Here is a 20315-nt window from a genome sequence, read left to right on the forward strand (position 1 = left end):
CATTCAGCCCAGGGATGTAAAGATCATTTAATATCATAAAATGAACTATTGTAATATACCATATTAATAGAATAAAGGAGGGGCACCTGGGTGGCTCAGTTGGTTAAATGTCTGCCTTCAGCTCAGGTCATGATCAGGGTCCTGGGATTGAGTCCCACATCGGGCTCCCTACTCAGTGAGGAGCTTGCTTCTCCTTCTCCCTTTGCCACTCCCCCTGCTTCTGTTATCTCTGTCTCTCTCATTCTGTCAAGTGTAAAATCTTTTTTAAAAATAGAATAAAGGATAAAACCACACAGTCATCTCAATAAATGCAGAAAAAGCATTTGACAAAATCCAATTTATAAAAATTCTCAATAAACTTAAAAAAGAAGATAACTTCTTCAATGTGAAAAAGGACATCTCTGAGGGATGCCTGGGTGGCTCAATCAGTTAAGTGTCTCCTTCAGCTGGGTCATGATCCCAGGACCCTGGGATTAAGGCCCACGTTGGGGTCCCTGCTCAGTAGGAAGCTGCTTCTCTCTCTCCCCCTTGCTCATGCTCTCTCTCACTATCTCTCTCTCAAATAAATAAATAAAATCTTTAAGATAAAAAAAAGCACATCTATGAAAAATCTACAGCTGACATCATACTTTTTAAAAATTTCTATATAATTAACATACAGTGTTATATTAGTTTCAGGTATACAACATATGCTTCAACAATTCCACATACTACTCAGTGCTCTTCATTCTAAGTGTATTTGTCTTTGACTGGCTTATTTCACTTAGCATTATACCCTCTAGATCCATCCATCCATGTTGCAAATGACAAGACTTCATTCTTTTCATGGCTGAGTAATATTCCATTGTGTATATATACTACATCTTCTTTATCCACTCATGTATCACTGGACACTTAGGTTGCTTCTATGTTTGGGGTGTCGGAAAGAATACTACAACAAACATAGGGGGGCGTATCTCTTTTTGAATTAGTGTTAACATCATCCTTAATGGTGAAAAAATAATACAAGAATGTCAGCTCTTGCAACTTCTATTCAACATTCTACTGGAGGTTCTAGCCTGTACAATCACAAGAAAAAGAAAGAAAAGGAAGAAGTAAAACTGTCCTTATTTGCACATAACATGATTCTGTATGTGGAAGATTCTAAGGGATAGAAACAAATGCACACAAACCCCTATTAAAATTCATAAGGAAGCTGAGCAAGGTTGGAGAATACAAGGTTAATATATGAAAAGAAATTGTATTTCTACATATGAGAATGAATAATCTCAAAATAAAAATAAAAAAATTCCACTCAGAGTATTAAGAAGAATAAAATAGTTATGAATAAATTTAGCAAAAGAAGTACAAGACTTGTACCCCGGAAATTTCAAAGTAATGCTGAGGGAAATAAATATGATTTAAATAAATGGAGAAACATTCCATGTTCAATGATTGGAAGACTCAATATTGTTCAGATGGCAGCTCCCCTGATGTTGATCTATAGATTCAACTCAATTTCCATCAAAGTTCCAGCAGGCTTTTTTGCAGAAATTGGCAAGCTATATCCAAAATGTATATGGAAATCCAAAAGACAGAATTGCCAAACAATTTTGAAAAAGAACAAAGTTGGAGAGTTTTCATTTCCTAATTGTAAAATTTAATATAAGCTCCAGTTATCAGATAGTTTGATACTAACATGAGGGTAAACACAGATCAATAGAAGAGATTTGAGAATTCAGAAATAAACCCTTAGATTTATAACCAATTGATTTTTGACAAAGGCAGTTTGAGAGAATCAGTTTGAGAGAAAAAGAGTCTTCAACAAATGGTACTGGGACAATTGGATATCAACATGCAAAATGATGAATGTAGACCCTTACCTCACACTATATACACAAATTAATTCAGAGACATCAGTATAAGAGCTAACGCTGGGGCACCTGGCTGACTCAGTCAATAGAACATGCAACTCTTGATCTCAGGGTCCTAAGTTTAAGCCCCATGTTGGGCTCAGAGATTACTTTTTTTTTTTCAAGATTTTATTTATTTATTTGAGAGAGAAAGAGCACAGCATGGGGAGGGGCAGAGGGAGAGGGAGAAGCAGCAGGGAGCCTGAGGCAGGACTCTATCCCAGAACCCTGGAATGGTGACCTAAGCCGAAGGCAGACCCTTAACCAACTGAGCTACCCAGGTGCCCCCAGAGATTACGAAGGAAGGAAGGAAGGAAGCAAGGAAAGAAAGAAAGAAAGAAAGAAAGAAAGAAAGAAAGAAAGAAAGAAAGCAAGCTAAGGCTATAAACCTTGGGTTTATGTCAAAACCTTGGGTTATGCAAAGATTTTTTAGACACAATCCAAGAAGCATGAGCCAATTTAAAAAAAAGTAAATTGGACTTAATCAAAATTCCAAATTTGGGAGTGAAACTGGGTGAAGGATAATGGGACTACTCTGCACTACCTTTGTAACTTGCTGTGAATCTTAAATTATTTCAAAATCTAAAATAAATATAAAAAACTTTCACTCAAAACACATCATTAAGAAAATGAAAAAATGAGCCACAGAATGGGAAAAAATGTTTGTAAATCACACATATGGCAAAAACTTATATCCCAAATATACAAAGAACTTCTACAATCTAATGAGAAAACAATCCAATTTTTAAATGGGCAAAATATTTGAATAGATATATCTCCAAAGATGTACAAAGGCTCATAAGCACATGAAAAGATGCTTAATATCATTAGTCATTAGGGAAATGCACATTAAAACCACAATGAGAAACCACTTCCCATCTACTAGGATGGCTACGGTCAGAAAGTGTCAAGTGTCAGCAAGGATGTGAAGAAAGAGAAATTTTCATACACTGCTGGTGGGAATATGAAGTGGTACAGCCACTTTGAAAAACAGTTTTGCAGTTTCTTTAAAAGTTAAATATAGATTTTTCATATAGAAATTCCATTCCTACATATGAACTCTAGAGAAATAAAACATGTTCACAGAAAGATACATACATTAACGTTCGTAGCACCATTATTCATAATAGTCAAAACTAGGAAAAGCCCAGATGTCTATCAACTGGCGAAGGACTAAAGAAAATGTGGTATATCCACAATGGAATACCAACACTAATAAAAAAGGAAAATACAGACACATGCTACCACACGAACGAATTTCAAAAACACTACGCTAAATAAAAGAAGCCAAACACAAAAGACTAAGTGATATTTACATGGAATGTCCAGAAAAGGCAAATCCATAAAGACAGAAAAGTAAATTCATGTTTGCCTTAGGGTTAAGGGGGGAAATGGGGTTCAGCAGTCAACACATACGAAGGATCTTATTAGAGAGAAGAAAATGTCCTAAAACTGGATATGGTGATAGGTATACATGCTGGGGAGGAAACCTCAATTTTTTTCTAGCCGGTCTAAGAATTAAACTGACCTGAGACAGTGGGACGCCTGGGGGGCTCAGTCAGTTAAGCGTCTGCCTTGGCTCAGGTCATGATCCCAGGGTCCTTGCTCAGTGAGGGTCTTGCTTCTCCCTCTGCCTGCCACTCCTCCTGCTTGTGCTCTCTCTGTCTCTCTCTGACAAATAAATAAATTAAATCTTTAAAATAAAAATAAATAGATAAATAAACTGACATGAGACATTAAGAGGAGAAAATCAAATTTCCTTGCATCTGTATGAGGAATCCACACAGACATAACATACCAAAGACAGTCAGAAAAAACGAGGTATATATGTCATCTGGAACTAAGGAGAAAGGTGTAGGGGTCTGGGACTTCAAGGAGAAGGAAAGCAATTCACAGGCAGATGAAAAAAGTAAATATTTGGTAAACAAATGTTTGCTGGGCCATTCAGAAACAATGGGACATAGAGAGGAATTTTAATAGGCTGCTGAATCCCTCCCTGTGTACCACCCCTAGTTCATATTATATTGTAGTTACCATGGCGAAAGGTCCCCTGCTGGAGCAGGTCCTCTATCTAAACTCCTTTTAGATAATTGGAGGAAAGTCAAAATTTCTTCTTGAGTGTTTTGAGTCTTGACTGTTTTTGACTTAAAATAATCTGCAGCCAAAGTGGTACATTTTGGGGTGGCCTGCCTTTGGTCCCTACCCAACTTGCTAAATCTAAATCTAAATAAAAATCATTGAATCGTATAATTAAAATGGGTGAATGTGTAGCATGCATATTATAACCTCAACAAAGTTTTTTTTAAGGAAAAAAGTCAGTTTGATCAAATTTGTATATTTACAAATTACTATAAAATCAAGACTTATTCAGTATAGAAATTTTAGAAAATATTAAGGAACAAAAAGAAAAAAACTTAAACCACCCATCCTTCCACCTTCAGAAAACCACTGCTGTTGTAGCATAGATCCTAAGTTTCTTCTTTCTATAGGAATGTAAGCCGGAAAAAAAAACAAAAACCCAAAAACAGAAAACAAAAAACCCCTACTCCTTGCTCTGGACAGAATCTGGTAACCTTTTATACAATCCTTTCAAAAAGATGCAGTTGAAATGCCAGACATGTGAAAGTAGAATGCGTGCTCGGTCTGGAGGCAGGAATGGAAAGAGCTGAACGGCTCCTGTGCAGGTAATTTATTTGAGGGGCGGGGGGGAATCCCAGGGAACAGGACTGAGAAAAGGAAGGTCCAAATGCTAGTGTAAGGTGTATTGTCCCTGTGGGCCTGATTTGTCCAGAAAATCCAGGACACCTTACAGAATGCCTCCCTAATTATTTCCATGGAGGAAGGGAAGCAGGGGCGTTTCCCCACCAGCTCCGCACGCCCACTATTTGAAGGTTGCCCCTGGGGATGCTGATGCCCACACTTTGGAGCTGTGCTCGGGCCAGCCAGATTTATCTGCAGCAGAAAGTGGAAAGACCCGCAGTACGCTCAAGGCAAAATTGTTAGTAAGAGCTACGTGGAAATGTCTGTTGCAATTATTGCTGAAATCAGAAGTGGGATGAAGAAATGTGATTTGGGGCACCAGACTGAATCCAAGCACCATGGAAGGAGGTAGAACTCCTCATATAAATAGTAGGAATCACCAGAGGCCTTATTTTTAAAACAGAGAAATAGAACTCCTTTTTTTTTTAAATCTAAGATTGCCACTGAATGTAAAATGCACCATTATTTTATGTACCGTTGTGAAAGAAAAGACCCTGCCAATTAAGTTATGACATGCCTTCAGTGGTAAGGCGCATTCTTATTTCAGAGATATGAAAATGTAAAAAGCTGCACATTTTAGGATTGACAAATTACAGACACAACTTAATACTATTTGCATTATTCTAATGTATATGCCTCCTGCTCCATATGCCTTTAACAGAGTCTGCTAAACAAAGAACACCTTGTGCAGCCTCTTTTTTTGTGGAAATTAGGGGAAACTGCTGAATTTCATATCTGAATCAGTATGAACAGAAGAGTGACAGGCTTTGGATACCAAGATAAGCACCACGGGAGGAAGCAAGAGCTTAGAACGAGAGGGGGACTCTGAATTTCAGGAATCTGAAGAAGCATTGAGAGTGACAGGGAGCAGAAGGCTAGCTGAGGACAAAGCACGAGCTCACACCCTGCGACCTCTGCGCACACACACACGCACACACACATGCACACACACGCACACACACATGCACACACACATGCGTGTATACACACACACACACACACACTCACTCTCTCTCTCTCTCCTGGGTAGGATAAGCAGGACACAACATTCTTTCTGGAAGTTCCCAACAGTCTTAACGGTTTACTAGAGGGAAAAACAACCTGAACTTGACAATGGCAAGGCCTCCAGTATCTTGTAGGTCCTCTTTAGCAGGTGAAAGTTCTTTTGAAAACCTCCATTTTCCTTACCTCCCCCAACCCCAACTCTTTTAATCAGCCACCCCTCACAAGCCCAGGGCAGCAGCTCTTTCTGCCCACGGGTTCTGTCCCCATGCTTTAAAAAGAAAAACCAGGATGCCTGGGTGGCTCAGTTGGTTAAGCAACTGCCTTCAGCTCCGGTCATGATCCCGGAGTCCCGGAATTGAGTCCCGCATCAGGCTCCCAGCTCCGTGGGGAGTCTGCTTCTCCCTCTGACCTTCTCCTCTCTCACGCTCTCTCTCACTCTCTCTCTCTCTCAAATAAATAAATAAAATCTTTTTTTTAAAATTTTTAAAAAAGAAAAAGAAAAACCACCATTTGGCACCAAAGATATTTCAAGGATTTTTCTTGGTTGTCGGCTCTGGACCTTACCCCACCAAATCTCACCCATATTCCAAAACTACTTCAAGAGAGCACTGGAGGGGCGCCTGGGTGGCTCAGTGGATTAAGCCGCTGCCTTCGGCTCGGGTCATGACCTCAGGGTCCTGGGATCGAGCCCCGCATCAGGCTCTCTGCTCCATGGGGAGCCTGCTTCCTCCTCTCTCTCTGCCTGCCTCTCTGCCTACTTGTGATCTCTCTCTGTCAAATAAATAAATAAAATCTTAAAAAAAAAAAAAAGAGAGCACTGGATTTTCCTCAGTTCACTGAATGAGAGTTTGAGCCAATCTTAACCAGATCTTAATAGACATTTTGTATTTTAAAACAAATTACAAAACTGAGATAATATTAAAAAGATATTTTATGTTCTTTTCCTCTTAATTACAGCATTGTTTTTCTTTTTTCTTTTCTTGGGGGGTTGGCAGAAGGTGAGAGAGAGAGAATCCTAAGCAGGCTCCACATCTAGCACAGTGCCTGATGGCGGAGGGGGAGCTCCAGCTCTCCATCGCGTGACCCTGAGATCATGACCTGAGCCGAAATCAGGAGTCGGTCATTTAACCAACTGAGCCACCCAGTGCCCCCTTAATTACATTACTGGGTCACATTTTTAATTGGGTAGAATCTGAAGTCAGTGTGCTACAGACTTGAATCTTGGAAAAATAAATCTGATCACACATTCATTATCTTATATGTAAACCTTCTTTCAATAAAGTTGACATTCTTAAATTTTGTTATAATAAAAAAAATAATAATGATTGGGGCGCCTGGATGGCTCAGTGGGTTAAGCCTCTGCCTTCGGCTCAGGTCACGATCTCAGGGTCCTAGGATCGAGTCCTGCATCGGGCTCTCTGCTTGGCAGGGAGCCTGCTTCCTCCTCCTCTCTCTCTCTCTGCTTGCCTCTCTGCCTACTTGTGATCTCTCTCTGTCAAAGAAAGAAAGAAAATCTTTAAAAAACAATAATAATAATGATTAAGAAAGTATGTGATAGAGAATCTGAGAACAGTTTGTTTTACAATCCCTGACCAGTTGTTTCTGGCCTTGTCAGGTTTAAGAACGAAATGGTCCCCTTTTGTTTAAACTCCCTTGCTCGTATTTATCTTTTGACCCCTGATAATACATTGTGGATATTTAGAAAGGTAGTAGGAAAGGATGAAATGAGAATGGGTGGAGATGTGCAACATTATTTTGAGTCTTGTCCCATAACCCAAGACGTTCTCCATAACCAAAGTACACAAGAAATATATGCTTTGGACACATCTTTCTGAGGCTCAGTTTCCACATAAACTGGAAATGAAAAGAAATGCCCACCTCATCGGGCATTTGTACAGATTAAATGAGATAAAAAGCTCTTAGTGGTATGTGACCCTGGAATTGCCTGCTGTGATTATCACTGAAGTCAGAAGCAGGAGGAAGAAATGGGACACAGACACAGACTTTTCCATGTACCTCCATCCACTTCCACCTGAGCTCACACGTGGGCACACACACGCCTGTCAGAGAGAAACAGGGCCTTTTTTTCCCACTAAACCCAGCCTGCTTTAGGTCCTTTTTCTCGCCCCTGCGGTGTATAAACTTTATCATTCACTTTAAAGGAATTAAAACATCACTGCTTTCCCACCATTCTCTCTGGCTCTTAGACACATGTTGCTTTTTCCCTATCTTTTCTCAACACATGGACTTTATAATTAAATGAGGAAACAGGTCATAAAAGTCTGTTGTATTTTGCTTGTTTGTTTTCCAAATTTTAAACCCTTGATTTTGTTGCACGAAAGAAATCCAATTTAACCTGGTCAACAGAAAATAACAACTCACAGTTTGCAATTTTGGTAAATCTACTTATGATTGTTTCTGGACCCAAAAAACCCATATCGTAAAACAAAATCTCTATTCATGTCTGAAGGCATACTCAAAATTCAGTCTTTGATTATTTTTCCCCCCAATTGATAATGTTTGCTCATGAATGGGCCCTCCCATGAGTGTGCCCTGTCTTTTATCTAGGACCTAATTTAAGCACATCTCACAGAGCTCAGTTCAGGAAACTAGAACATAAAAGCAGTCAAAGGTAGAGGAAATGATCAAATTTGAGGCAGGATGCCATGAGACTCCACCCACCCCAAAAGAGCTCCCCGCCTGACCTATAAAGGAAGAACTTTCTCTTTCTGGCTCTTAGACTCCAAGACGGTCTTCAAGATATTTTTTAGAATCATTGACTCATGTTTTGTTAAGCTCCTGGGCAAAAACGAAAACAACAAGCGGAGACATTTCCAGAAAGTTCTCAAACACATATTCTGAATACAGTGCCTTTTAAGACCAGAGCCACACATCAGGCAGAGCCTTGGGCCTTCAAAGATGCCCTGCAAACATGAAGGATAGAAAGAAAACAAAGAAGGAGAGGAGGACGTCTGGTTGGCTGGTTGGTGGAAGCCTTCATAGAAAAAAGTGCAACTTAAGCTAAGCTTTGAAAGGCAAGAATTTTAAAAGATAAATGTGAGGAAGAACTCTTTCATCCTAGCATGTGAACCTGGATTTGCTGGAAGTTGTCTCTGAAGGTCAGAGCGCTAACAGAGTAGCAGGTATGAGTCTTGGTCTGTAAACTGTGCTGGGTAAGAAATGCAACCTCATTCTCTATATTTTAATTCTTCTCCCAAGTTCTCACTGTGCTGCAGCAGCAGGAAATTACTTTCAGTAATTGGTGAATGCCCCTTTTACTCCACAGTTGTATCTAAGTTCCATAGGGTAAATAATACCAAGGTGTCAGCGATGGGATGGGTATGGAATCTAGTCCTTGATCATTATCAAAAAATTCTGACATCTGCCAAGATGTCCATCATCCTCTCAGTCCACAGAGTTGCTAGAGAGCAGGCCCTCACTCCTGTCCACAAATCCCTTTTAGGAGTATGCTTTCTCCAACTCCATGGTTGGCTTTGCTGGTTGCCGCTCCAGGATCCACACGATCCCTTTCCCTTATGAAGCAGACAGGTGACTGTGGTGGGATTGACATAAACCACCACCTCTCCCGACAAGTTCCCCTGGTGGACCCTGATTGCCTCTGGCATAATCTCATCTTTCTTGTCTTGACGGCAAATCCTTAGTCACAGTGGCTCTTTTCAGGGGTAAGCACATGACTGAGGTTGGTCCAGGCAGAAGCCCAGTTCTATTTCTTTATGACTGGGAAAAGACAAGTTCCCCTTCTGCACAGGCAGATGTGAGGCCTGAAGCTGATACACACATTTTACTCTTAGGCGGGGAGCCAGCCTGAGGGCACAGCACCCGTAAGAGAATAGCAAGGAAGCTAGTGCCTAATCAAATCACTCCTACCTCTAAGCTTTATCACTGAACCAATAAAATCTTATTATTTAAATCAGTTTGAACTGGATTTGTTATTACTTCCATACAAAAGCATTCTAATGAATCCAGGCTATGTTGGTGACACTCCTGGGTGCACTGAAAACATTCCAGGTTTCCTGGACGCACTGCGCTCAGAAAACTTTGAGAGGTTGTTCAGGTCTTACCTACGAGATATACCATATAACCATGTCCATTTTACTGTCTTTCTAACTCCTAGGGCTCTACCCAGAAGAGAAGGAGGCATAGATCCTCTCTATTTCATATCTCATAAAGACATCTGTGTGCAGATGGGCTTGGGGGTGTCAACTTGTACCCCTCCCTAAAACCCAGCCTGATGGGAAGTCAAGTTTCCATGATCTACTCAACAAGAAACTCTCACTAATTCCCCTCCCTTCTTTACCTCCTCCACTGCCCTAGGCCTCCTTTCCTAGTTGGGGAGGGAGAAGGAGGACTGGCTGTAGGAGGGTAACCTGCTCATCCTGTTCTCTAAACCAATTGTCCTTCTTCTGGATCCTCTTCCTTTTCTCAGTTGAATTGTTGGTGGGGTGGAAAGTGAAGGCCAAGGGATAATAGGACAAACCAGAAAGGAAAAGCGGAATCATCACAAGACAGTGCTTTCTGGCCAGAGGAAGGTCTGGGTCATAAATCAATATCATATAAATGTTAACTTCCAAATTTACATTTCAAACCCAGAACTCTCTCCTGAACCACAGACTCATATCTTCAGCTCTCTACTCACCATTTCTACTCGGATGCCCATCAGACTTCTCACCCTTGTCTAAAATGGAAAACATCCCTATCAGCTTCCTCCTTTCATATTTGCCCCATAGCCCTGAACGTCCTCCAGGCCACCATGTATGGCTGAAGACCTTGAGAGGCACCTTCTGTGGCATGGCCAAGGAAGACTCCTCCTAGAAACTGACCTTGTATCCTGCCCTCAGGCATCTCTGCTGTTCTGTCACCACTAAGCCCTGCCTTCCTACCAACCTTCTCATTGCCCTTGTCCCCTTGGAACTCTGCCTACAGGGTCCTCGTGTCTAAGAGTGGCCTCTAAATCCACCTTCTGCAAGTGAACTTGCATACAACCACTGACTGATCAGGGTGCGGTCCCTAGCAAAAGAGAAATACAGGCCAATAGTGAATCTCTATCTGTTCAGCGTTGTCCAGTCTGATGTCTGTTTCAGCCCTACAGAGGTAGATCCTGATTTTGTGGGGGCCTGAGGCCTAGTCAATTGAACAGCCTCTTTAAAAACGATACAACAGGGGTGCCTAGGTGGCTCCGTCAGTTACGTGCCTGCCTTCAGCTCCAGTCATGATCCCAGGGTCCTGGGATCCAGCCCCACATCGGCCTCCTTGCTCAGCGGGGAGCCTGCTTCTCCCTCTGCCTGCTGCTCCCCCTGCTTGCGATCTCCCTCTCGCCGAAAAACAAATAAAATCTTTAAAATAAAATAAAATAAAATAAATACAACATTATGAACAAAAATCAAGTGCAAAGTGAATATTTATTTAGAATAAGAGACAAAAGCAAATAGTAATTTTTTAAAAGCCAAAAAATCCACAAATATATACAAATAAATATTAATTTTCTGAAACCTCTACATAATATTTTTAAATATTTTAGTACTTGTTAGGTTTTTTTTTTTAAGATTTTATTTATTTTTGACAGAGAGGGATGGCGAGAGAGGGAACACAAGCATGGGGTAGCTGCAGAGGGAGAAGCCGGAGCCCGACATGGGGCTCGATCTCAGGATGTTGGGACCATAAACCGAGCTGAAGGCAGACTCTTAACGACTAAGGGCACGCCGTATTTGTTAGTTTTTAAATTGACATACTGTACAATTAACTTTGCTTTGGTGTGCCATTTATGAATTTTAACAAATACAGATTGATGAAACTGCTAACAAAATTAAAATGTAAAACAGTTCATGACAACGACATTCCCTCATACTGCCCCTCTGTAGTTAAATCTAACTCTCAGCCTCCATCCCCTGGAAAATACTGACTTGTTCTTCTTCCATACAGTTTTATCTTCTCCAAAATATCATATGAATGGAATCAGACACCATATAAAATTTTTAAACGGGGTTTTTCCATTCAACAAAATGCCTTTGTGATTCAACCAAGTTTTTGCATGTATCCATAGTTCAAATCTTTTTACTGAATTCTCCCCAAAATTCTAATTCCCATCATAGTTGATGGCAACTCTGTCCTTCTAGTTGTTCAAGCCAAAAACCTTTAAGTATCCCTTGAGTCTTCTTTTTCTCTCAACCCCACACCTCACCCATCGAGAAAATCAGGTTAACTTCTTAAAATATACTGCAAATCCAATCCCGTCTCAGCACGTCCACTGTTACGACCATGATCTGACCCTCACATCATCTCTCAACTGAGTAACTGCAACAATCAACCTACCACCTGCTCCCGGGCTCCCTGCCCTTGGATTCCTTGTAATCTACTCCCAGTGTAACAGCTGCAGTGGTCCTTCTGAGAACATAAGTCAAATCATGAGACATCTATGCTCAAAATTCTGCCCAGGCTTCCCATCCCATCAAAATGAAAGTCAATGTCCTTGTAATGACTTACAAGGCCCATGCCATCCGGCTCCCCCTTATCTCTCTGATTTTGTCTCCTCCTTCTCTCCTCCATATTTAACTGCTCCAGCCACACTGGCCATTCTGCTCCTCAAACGAGCAGGCTTCTGCCTTAGGATCTCATTCTTTCATTTGCCTGGAACTCTTTCCCCACAAACGTCTAGTGACTAATGCCCCACCTCCTTTAAGGCTTTGGTGAAATCTCTTTTTCTCAATGAGGCTTACCCTCAATGACTCTTTGTTATACCATAACCTACCCTATCTCTCCTCCAGCCACTACTGATTCCCCTTATGCTGCATTACTTTTCATCTAGAGGCCCGTCACCTTTTAATATACTATATAATTAACTTACACACTATGCAACTGTTGATTATGAGATCCCCCCACAGAATGTCGGCTCCACAAAACCAGGGACCTGTGTCTGTATCATTCACCAATACATGCCAAGCACCTCGTGCAAAACTTAGAACATAGCAAGCACTCACTATATGACTATAAAGGAGTAAATGAAAAAGGTAAAATATAGATCCTGGGACTTAATACTTTCTTACAAACAGAGCGAGTCTGTTAATAAAATACATAAACAAGTTCTCTGAGGTCTTGAGGACCCTAGACAATAGCCTAGCTCTGAGCTAAGCAGCAGAGGACAACACTTGAAACTTTTGATTTTGCCCATCATGTAGCAGTGGCTGGTAGTCTCGGCATCCTTCACGGTTAAATACTTACTATAGAAGAGAGACCACCAACACCTGCTGGACCCTGGGCCACTGAGGAGAGCTGTGCAGGTGGTACGTGATGTCAAAACCTAACAGAGTGGCCCTGGCTAGTCAGCATTCCTTTCCCACCTGTTGACACCTCATATGCTCCCCTTCCGGGATCCAGAAAAGCTACACCTTTCTCTCCCACACCCTAATAGCAATAGTTAAACCCAGGCTGGCAGTAATAGAATCCTTCCCTATTTTTGTATTATTATGTGCTGGACATTATTTATTTGACTGCACAGATACCCACAAACTGAGTTCCCAATGCAGAGGTTCCAAAAGCTAGTATCGTCTATAGCAGGTGCTCAAGCAATGTTTGAGGAAGCAGTAACAACCTGAACTATTGCACAGTAAGGCAGAGTCTCCCCACTCTGCCAAGTAGTGATTAAGTCTAGGCTGGCAGCCCAAGTCACAAGCTTTGTCAGTCAGTGTTTTCAAAAAGGTAAGAGCCTCGTTTCCTGGTCCCTTTGCATCTCCATAGTCTGTCAGTCTTTGGTCTGCTACCTCACCTCTTCATCTCACCATGTTCCAGCCAGCTCATGAAGGTTGGAAGCCACGTGTTGTATCCCTGTAGCTCATAATGTGAGTTTTGCCGCAGATAGAGGAAGACAAACCAACCTAACAAGAATTACTTGAGTGAAAGACAACTGACAGAATGGGAGAAGATATTTGCAAACGACATATCAGACAGAGGGCTAGTGTCCAAAATCTATAAAGAGCTTAGCAAACTCAACACCCAAAGAACAAATAATCCAATCAAGAAATGGGCAGAGGACATGAACAGACATTTCTGCAACGAAGACATCCAGATGGCCAACAGACACATGAAAAAGTGCTCCACATCACTCGGCATCAGGGAAATACAAATCAAAACCACAGTGCGATACCACCTATGCCAGTCAGAATGGCTAAAATTAACAAGTCAGGAAATGACAGATGCTGGCGAGGATGTGGAGAAAGGGGAACCCTCCTACACTGTTGGTGGGAATGCAAGCTGGTGCAACCACTCTGGAAAACAGTATGAAGTTTCCTCAAAAAGTTGAAAATAGAGCTACCCTATGACCCAGCAATTGCATTACTGGGTATTTACCCTAAAGATACAAATGTACTGATCTGAAGGGGCACGTGCACCCGAATGTTTATAGCAGCAATGTCCACAGTACCCAAACTATGGAAAGAACCTAGATGTCCATTAATAGACGAATGGAAAAGAAGATGTGGGGTATATATACAATGGAATACTGTGCAGCCATCAAAAGAAATGAAATCTTGCCATTTGCGACGACGTGGATGGAACTAGAGGGTATTATGCTTAGCAAAATAAGTCAATCGGAGAAAGACAACTATCATATGATCTCCCTGATATGAGGAAGTGGAGATGCAACCTGGGGGGCTTGGGGGGTAGGAAAAGAATAAATGAAACAAGATAGGATCGGGAGGGAGACAAATCATAAGAGACTCTTAAACTCACAAAACAAACTGAGGGTTTCTGGGGGAAGGGGGTAGGGACAGGGTGGCTGGGTTATGGGCATTGGGGAGAGTATGTGCTATGGTGAGTGCTGTGAAGTGTGTAAACCTGGCGATTCACAGACCTGTACCCTTGGAGCTAATAATACATTATATGTTAATAAAAAAAATTTTTTTAAAGAATTATGAGTGCCTTTCATGCATCCAACAAATATTTATTATTGAGTGCTCACTGAGCCAAGCTCTTTTATAAGCACTATGATTCAGCAAATAAGAGAAAGAGATTCTTGTTCGGAAGGGCTAACATTTTAGCAAAGGGGAAATGAGACTAGACACATTTTTTAAAAAGATTTTATTTATTTATTTGACACAGAGAGACACAGAGAGAGAGAACACAAGCAGGGGGAGTAGGAGAGGGAGAAGCAGGCTTCCTGCTCAGCACTCTGGGATCATGACCTGAGCCAAAGGCAGACGCTTAATGATTGAGCCAACCAGGCACCCCTAGACACATTTTTTTTTTAAAGATCAAAATGTCAGATAGCAGAAAATGCTATGTGGAGAATTAAGTACCTTTATGAAGAGGTAGCAGTTAAAATAGGAACTGAAGGCCAACACAGAGGTTCCCATGCCAAAATTAAGAGGAAGTACAATACAGGCAAACAAAAGAGCTGGCGCAAAGGTCCGGAGCAAAGGAATGAGCTTGGAGTGTGTGAGGCAGAGAAAGAGGCTCTTGGGGCCGGAGGAGAGCTGGCAGAAAGGAGAATGGCCATGGATGGGGTGGGAGAGGTGACTGGGGCTTGGTCAGAGGCTACGTGGACTAGGGTAAGAAGTGTGGGTTTTATCCAAATGCTAATGGAGGACCTGCAGCGGGGAGATGGTACAACGTGATTTATGACTCTAAAAGATCATTCTGGTCACTGGAAGGAGAATGGAGTTCATGGGTAAAGACTGAAGCAGGTAGAGAGCTGGGAGGCAATGCACTAGCCCAGGTGAGGGATAATGAGAGCGGCTGAGGATAGGGCTCTGGAGGAGGACAGAACTCTCAGATTCTCCTGTGTTTTGAGGAGGAGTTGGTGGGAATTGCCAGGAGACTGGACGTGAAGGTAAGAGTAAGGAGGAATCCAGGAGGACCCCCAGGTTTTGTTCTGATGTCACTGTGCTCACAGACACCTGGCCTGGCTAACCTTACCTCTCAAGCGAACTGAGTCCCTACAGGGGACAGCTCATTGACTATCTGCCTTCTTTACAAAGACTTGTCCCACTACATTTACAATGGGTTTTCCATGTGCACAATCACATACAGACAGACATCTTCAAAAAGGCCTCCAGACAGGCCTAATGCTGATTATTGACATGCTCTGTTTGAAATGACTACAAAGAAGTGTGTCTGCAACTCCTAAAGCGACTGGAGGATAAACCTACTGTATATGTATTCATAATAACATATACAACCAACATACATACTTGTCGCTTAAAAATTATCAGATCAAAAATTAAATGGAAGCCCATATTCTTCCAGCTCTTTTAATTGCTTCTATAGAATTCAACATACAGAATAAATCCTGTTTATAATCACAATGCCCCAAGTTAAAAAAAAAAAAAAAAAAAAGAAGGTAGAGGCCGTTATCCCCATTGCACAGAAGAGTAAACTGAGGTGCAGAGGAAATAAAAAATGAAAGATCAGGAAGAGAAATAGTTTGCCTTAAGATCACGAACTATTCCCTGGTAGTGCCAGGCCTCCCTGCCCCTTGTTCCATCCAGTGCTCTTTCCACAATGCTATAAGGTTTCTGCATAAACCACTACACTACTTACTAAACACCTCTGAGCTCCAAGGAAAAGAGAAAAATGAAGTTCAAGATAAAGAAACTAACTGAGCCCTTAGCAGAGGCACACAAGCCAACATCCACTGTGCTCACCAGAAAGACAGATGGCAGGCCCCATCCCTGCCCTCAAGAAATTAAGAAGCGGAGGGTTAGTCATGAGGCACCAACAATGTGGCAGGCATTGTACTAGGTGCTTGAGATACAAAGATGAACCAGACACAATAACCACTTTTAAGAAACTGGCTATCGGGAGCCTGGGTGGCTCAGTCAGTTAAGCGGCCCCCTTCAGCTCAGGTCGTGATCCCAGGGTCCTGGGATTAAGTCCTGCATCAGGATCCTTGCTCAGTGGGGAGCCTGTTTCTCCTCTGCCTCTGTCTGCTGCTCCCCATGCTTGTGCTCCCTCTGTGTCAAATAAATCAATAAAATAAAATAAAAGGAACGGAGGGAGAGAGGAAAGAGGAAAGAAAGAAAGAGAGAAAGAGAGAAAGAAAGAAAGAAAGAAAGAAAGAAAGAAAGAAAGAAAGACAGACTCCACTATTTATAAGAGAAAAAAAATAGGGGCTCCAGGTGACTCAGTCAGTTAAGCATCTGCCTTAGCTTAGGTCATGATCCCAGGGTCCCGCGATGGAGCCACATCAGGCTCCCTGCTCTGTGCGGAGCCTGCTTCTCCCTCTGCCTCTGCCATTCCCCCTACTCATGCTCTCTCAAATAAATAAATAAAATATTTTTTTAAAAGGGAAAAATAATTTAAAAATTATATATATATGTATATATGTATACACACACATATACATACATATTTGAAAAATGTTAAAAGCAAACAAAAGAGACACTGTATACTGGGTCTATACTATACCAAAATCATCCATCAATTCTGTAAGTTCAGCTTTTAAAATCAGTTTATTTGGGTTTTTTAAATAGGCAGGTTATTTGGCATCTTGCAATTGATTAAAAGCATTTGCTTAATTTTTCTTTACTTTTATGAGTTACCCTAATTTACTAGTGATCCTATAATGTGATGTTATATATTATTATATGTCATATCATATTGTACTGTCTTTGCAGTTACTCAAGTTATACCTTTCAGAGTTAAAATTATTTGTTCTGACAATCAGTGTCAGACATAACAACAGCAAACACACAAAATGCTTCCTGATGATAACGGTAATAACAGGGGAGGCAGCCGGCTAAGGCTAAACAGGGAACTCTTCCTGGAATTGGTGATTTTTAACCAGACATAAGATAAGAGACTTGTTTTGGAAAGGAAAAAGGGGAAACAATTACTACATACTGTCCACTTCTCAAAAGTGTTATCACATGTGCTCTGTTTTGTTTACAGTAAGAAGAATACAACTGGAGGGGAAAATTTGTGCTCAGTGAAAAACTGCATTGTCTTTTTTTTTTTAAAGATTGATTTTATTTATTTATTAATTTATTTCTTTATCTATTTATGAGAGAGAGAGAGCACAAACAGGCAGAGTGGCAGGCAGAGGCAGAGAGAGAAGCAGACTTCCTGCTGAGCAAGGAGCTCGATGTGGGGCTCGATCCCACGGCTCTTGGATCGCGATCTGAGCCAAAGGCACCAGCTTAACCGACTGAGTCACGCAAACGTCCCTGCATTGTCTTTTGATTGCTGTATAAATTCTATTATTTCCCGGTGTACAACACAATGATTTGATACATAATAAATAATATACTGTGAAACGATCGCCACGATATGTCTAACATTTGTCACCATACATAGTTACAGAATTTTTTTTGCTTGTGATGCGAACTTCTAAGATCTACTCTCTGAGCAACTTCCAAATATGCAAAACAGAATTAATAACGAGGGTGGTCATGACGTACATTACATCCCCAGGACTTATTTATAACTGGAAATTTGTATCTTTCCACTCTCTTCGCTCATCTCACCGTCACACACACACACCTCATTGCCCCTGCGGGCAATCCCTAGCCTATTCTCTGTACCTATCAGCCTGGTTGGTTTTGTTTTTTTTAGGTTCTACACATAAGTGAGATCATATGATATCTGCCTTTCTCTGACTTATTTTCCTTAGCATAATGCCCACGAGGTCCATCCATGTTGCAAAGGCAAGATTTCATTCTTTTTTATGGCTGAGTAACTGTATGGACAGACCACTTTTTCTTTATCCACTCATCCATTGATGGACACTTAGGTTGCTTCCATATCAAACTGCACTGTCTTGGTTGTTTCTTTTTGTAAAGATTTTATCTATTTATTTGACAGAGAGAGAGAGAAAGAGAACATAAGTTGGGGGAGCAGCAGACACAGGGAGAAGTAGGCTCCCTGCTGAGCAAGGAGCCCGATGTGGGACTCAATCTGAGGACCCTGGGATCATGACCTGAGCTGAAGACAGATGCTTAACCTACTGAGCCACCCAGGCGCCGCTCAAACTGCACGGTCTTAAAGAGATTCCTCCAGTTATCTGACTCCAGTTCCAAGGGAGCTATTTTACCACTCTGTAATGACTTGTACATAACTGATAGCAACACACAATAATTCTTTTTTTTTTTTAATTTATTTATTTGACAGACAGAGATGACAAGTAGGCAGAGAGGCAGACAGAGAGAGAGGGGGAAGCAGGCTCCCCACCGAGCATGGAGTCTGATGTGGGGCTCGATCCCAGGACGCTGGGATCATGACCTGAGCTGAAGGCAGAGGCTTTAACCCACTGAGCCACCCAGGTGCCCCAACACACAATAATTCTTATCTGGCACCAGTTCCATCCTGTCCAGTAGAAAAGAAATGGATTTCCCTTCTCCCTTCTAGAAAAACCAATTTTGCTACGAGTTGCACACTTATTTCAATATTCTTGATCTAAAAATGGCCTGTTCTTTGGATTCTCTTTTTTTTTTTTTTTTTTCTCATTTTATTTATTTTTTCAGCGTAACAGTATTCATTCTTTTTGCACAACACCCAGTGCTCCATGCAAAACGTGCCTTCTCCATTACCCACCACCTGTTCCCCCAACCTCCCACCCCTGACCCTTCAAAACCCTCAGGTTGCCCCAACCTCCCACCCCTGACCCTTCAAAACCCTCAGGTTGTTTTTCGGAGTCCATAGTCTCTTATGGTTCGCTTCCCCTCCCCAATTCTCTTTTGAAACAGCTGTAATCTCTGCTTTGGAGATTCCCTGGTTCCCCAATCAATGAATAGAATAAAATCTTTAATGGGTGATTGCCTTGATATCTGTATAAAAGTCCTGACTTTACCTTACTTAGAAAGTGATCTTTTGGGGTGCCTGGGTGGTTCAGAGGGTTAAGCCTCTGCCTTCGGCTCAGGTCATGATCACAGGGTCCTGGGATCAAGTCCTGCATCGGGCTCTCTGTTCAGCAAGGAGCCTGCTTCCCCCTCTCTCTCCGCCTGCCTCTCTGCCTACTTGTGATCTCTGTCTGTCAAATAAATAAAATTTAAAAAAGAAAGAAAGAAAGTGATCTTTTAAGACTATGAAAGGGAGACAGGCAACAGAAGAAGGTGAAAGAAACTCAGCAAAAGTGGAAGAGATAAAAGGAAAAAGATAAGGCAGCTTCCCTGCAAAGTCTGAGGAAATAAAGTAGAAGTCAGGTCTTCTGAGGGAGTCAATCTGATCCAAACCTTTCTTTTTTCACATCTGTTGTTCTCTTGAGTTGGGGCATTACTGTGTGCTGGGAGTATATAATTAAGAACAAAATCCCCCAATCCAGAAAATCTCTGCACAAAGGAAGAGAAAGAAAACAATTTTATACTGAATAAGCATTAAACCAGAATGGGATAAATGTCCCAAGCAACCCACTAAGAGACTGCAAAAATGGAACGAAATTCCAACCCCTTCTATAGCCAAGCAGGTACAACCCATCACATACACATTCTCCAGAGAAACAATAGGGAGTCCTCAAGTTCGAGGATGAGATGGCACCCTTTATTACACATAGTTCATCTGAAATTCACCGGATAACTGGGGTGACCATCTGTGGCAGTTAACTGGTTTTATACAAAGAAAAAAATAACTTCATGGGGCGCCTGGGTGGCTCAGCGGGTTAAAAGCCTCTGCCTTTGGCTCAGGTCATGATCCCAGGGTCCTGGGATGGAGCCC

Source organism: Meles meles, chromosome 8 (genome assembly GCF_922984935.1).
Source record: "Meles meles chromosome 8, mMelMel3.1 paternal haplotype, whole genome shotgun sequence".
Taxonomy (NCBI): Eukaryota; Metazoa; Chordata; class Mammalia; order Carnivora; family Mustelidae; genus Meles; species Meles meles.